The 3,776-nt window shown below is 53.2% G+C and overlaps 1 pseudogene; it reads right to left on the reverse strand.

Annotated features, from left to right (window-relative positions):
• Positions 1 to 2,226: 2,226 nt before the first annotated feature.
• On the reverse strand, positions 2,227 to 3,274 carry LOC115296110 (annotated as a pseudogene).
• Positions 3,275 to 3,776: the final 502 nt, after the last annotated feature.

Here is a 3,776-nt window from a genome sequence, read left to right on the forward strand (position 1 = left end):
TCCTGTTTAAAGCTTTTAGCATTTAAGAGAATCTAAAATATTAGATTTGTCACTTAATTACATTTTAGAAGTTTCATTCAAATACCTAATCATTTTAAAATTTGAGCAAATTACACTTGTAAATACATACATTTTGGGTTATTAGTTATGAAGTAGTATGTAAGTGTTTAGTTTTGTTAGAGAAACGTTAATAGTCATAGAATAAGTAATTAGATATCAAGGAGGTGTATGTAAGAGTATCCTTTCTCTTTAGGCAGAACGAATCTCTCCACAAAGCCCTCTCGCCGCCTGTTACACATACGCCTCCACCTCACAGGACCTGGTCCCTCCACCACGGCTCTGGGTAACATCCCTTCTGCTTTCACAAGGGCTTGAAGGCCTCAAGTATCCCCTCTGCCTTTAAATTATTAGCATCTCCCTCCCACCTCATCATCCCTACATCCCTGACCCAACATTCTGCCCTTTTCTACAGCAAATGACAAGCTCCTTCTCCACTGCCAACTATTTCTTTGTTCCCTCCCCCCTCAACAAAAACTATCCAGGTTTTACTATCCAGAAGCTTAATCAGTTCCAATTACCGAAAGAGTCTACTAGAGATACTTCGTATGCGTGTTCATTCATGTCCTTCAACTCATTCCAGCCTAGTTTCTAGGAACCTCAGAGCAGCAACTGCTACAAAAGCTAGCAGAAAGCCCTGGGCACACAAATCAAGGAGCAGCTCTTGGCCCTCATCTGACTGGACTGCTGGGCAGTAGTCCCAACAGACAACTCCCTCCTTTAAAGTCTCCACTCTTACTGGTAGAGACCCAGGCAAGAAAGGAGAAAGTGATTCTACAGCAGGGGGCATTGGGGTACTGCCCCCAAAACTGAGAAACTGAAACCATATTTTAAAAATTTGTCTTCCCCGCCCCCCATCATAATCTGGAAAGAACACTGACCAACACAAAGGCAATGAAAATTATTTATTATAAAACCATTGAAGTGCCTCTTAAAAGCTCCAGTTTGCAAAAACTTGAACATGACACCATTAAGAACAGATGCCCCAACCCCATCCTCATCCCTGTCTTTCAAGGCACAAAACAAATCCGGATGGAGCCGTGGCCTCCTAGCGCCTGGCCAGCACTTCTTCTGCGAGCAATGTCATCCCTGTCCTGAGGTCAGCCACAAGCACATTGTTTGGATAAGGGATTCCAGACAGGCCTCAGCCTTAAACTGAGCGCCTGGAGGTCCCCGCATAATTTAGCAGCCATCTGGTCGAAGCTACGGCTGAAAAGAAAGCAGCTGGTCATGTGCATGCTTTGTGACCATGACCCCAGAGCAGTGGTTCTCAAACTTTGGCATGCATCAGAATCACCTGGAAGCTTGCTAAAACACATGTTACTGAGCCCCACGTCCAAATTTTCCTATTCTGTGGGTATGGGATGGACGCCAGAGTTTGCATTTTTCAAGTTCAGGTGACACTGACCCTGTAAAACGGACTGCCATTTTGAAATCCCCTGACCTAGTGTATCTAGTATATCCACAAAAGAGATTTGGCAGAAGCTGGTCCCCTGAAGGAGCTGCCCGGAGAACTTACTGGGGACTTCTAACCCTGGTGTGCACAGATATCCTAGATTTTCTACATTTCAGTCTAGCCTCAGACTTCTTTCCAACAGCATCTCATTCTTCCTATTCAGGCGCCAGGACCCACACCCAGGGATACTTAGATTTAGTGATGTTTTCAGAGCTGTCCCAGATCCGCACACTAAAGAACTGGAGTGAGCCAGAAAGATGTGGAAAGCGAAACCCACTTTCCCAGATCCCTGGGCAAATGAAGCTTTCCGAATCAGGGCCCCTGAAGCTACTCACCTCAATTTTGGCGGATCCGAAGCTGAGAAGCCATTGTCATAATCAGGAGTATCGCAAGGAACTGGTAAAAGGGCCATCAATAATGAAGGTCAGTACTCCGCATCCCTGGACCTAAGCACCTCCGGAATACCGTCAGCATTTCACCATTCTGGCCTGTTAAGGGAAGGGGACGCTAAACCACCGCCAGGGACAGCCCGGATACCGCAAGGCCAGCCGGCAGGAAGGACGAGTTATGAGGTTTAGGTTACAAAGGAAAGAAGCACTCAAGAGTCAGCGTCCACCCAGGCTGTAACAATGTATAGTTCTGTTTTGTTTTGATTTTTTATCCAAAATCTGTTTATTGAGATAGTTCCCCACTCATGTTGATTCAGGGTGCTTTTAGTGCTGCTTCCGTCCGAAGGAGCATGCTTCGGTGCGTGAGCCTCGCTTTTCCTCCAGTCGGCTGGCACAGGACGGTGGAGCAGCCCGCGCACAAGATCACCGTCTGCGCGTGGCTGAACACCGTGGTGATTTTGTCGGACCCCGGGCACTTCACGTCCACGAAGCAGGAGTTGGGGCTCTGCACCAGGCTCTGCGCATGCTCTCGTGGGGAGATCGTCACCGCCAGGAAAAGTCTGTATCAATGTATAGTTTAGAGTTCCAGAAAATCCAGACGGCCCCTAGGTTGAGGCCTCCACCCCGCGAAGGGAGTAACGTAGGCAAGCACCCGATGAGACGCGGTTAGCGGGACTTCGAAGGGCAAGAGCCTCGCGCGCACTCCCCAAACGACGTTGGTAACATCCACAACTCGGCACATAAACGATCTCTGGGTTCCGACAGTCCTCTAACCACGGTCCTCAGGCCGCAGCGAGCGCGGAGGCTGCGCGGAGCCAAGTCCCGCCACCACCACCCCCTCCCCCCCCTCCCCCCCCTCCCCGGCCTCCGGGACCGCGAGCGAGGCGAGGAGTTCTCGCAAAGCGCCAGGCCCGCCCCTTCCGCGGCCGCTCCGCCCACCCGCGCCGGTGCTGCCCCGCCGCGGACTCAGCCGCCCGTCGCTTACTCTGGCCTCCGATCCAGCATTTCCCGGTCTCCGTCATTGGTCGTCTACCCTGCCGTTTAGGGGCCCTGGAAAATCCCCCACGCCCTCCAGGCTCCGGGTTTTCGAGTGTCTTTAGCCATCGGCGCAGCCACGTGCTGCTGGCACGGCTGGGACTGGAAACCGAGGGCTGGGGGGCGCCCCGGGCACCGAGGGACCTAGAGCTAGTTAAGGTGTCAAGCAGAGGGAATCTGGAAGAGGGAATAGGGGGAGAGAAGAGAAGCCTCTGAGAATTCCACCAACTTCAAAGTCTCTACGCCTTCGAGAAGGCCCTTCTGTCCCGGTCAGCGTTCTGCCACAGCCGCAGGAAGCACACCTGCCCTCCGGGGAGGAACTGAGACCGCGCTCAGACCGCAGCGGCCGGAGGTAGAGTCGCGTTGACTGACCGAGCGCCCTCTGCGGGCTCTAGGCTGAAATCGCAACCCCCTGCGAGAAAACTGAGGCTCCGGAGACGGAAACAACTACTTTGGAAAGAGGGAAGCGTGCCCTAGGGTCCAAGGCCTCGTGGCTCGAAGGTCCAAGCTGCCCCTAAGATACCTGATTCCCTACCTGGGCATTCTGTTTTACAGCCTCTGACTTCAGATTCCGAGACAAAGCAGGCCCGCTGGATCCTTCGGGGCAGGTGAGCTCCGCCCCGGGCACCGCTCTCCTGATCCAGTCCCCCAGGCGCCCTGCGCTGGGTGCTCTGCACCCGGGCAGCTCTCGGCATTACAGTGCCCGGCCCCGCTCGGCCCCGCTCGCTTTTCCGACCCAGGCGGCGGGTAACCCTTGGCAGTCATCCGTACCGTCAGGTCAACGGGGACTCAGAGCAGGAAGGGGTCCGTTCTCAGCGGAGAGCGAGCCCCAATCCCTG

Source organism: Suricata suricatta, chromosome 7 (assembly GCF_006229205.1).
Source record: "Suricata suricatta isolate VVHF042 chromosome 7, meerkat_22Aug2017_6uvM2_HiC, whole genome shotgun sequence".
Lineage (NCBI taxonomy): Eukaryota > Metazoa > Chordata > Mammalia > Carnivora > Herpestidae > Suricata > Suricata suricatta.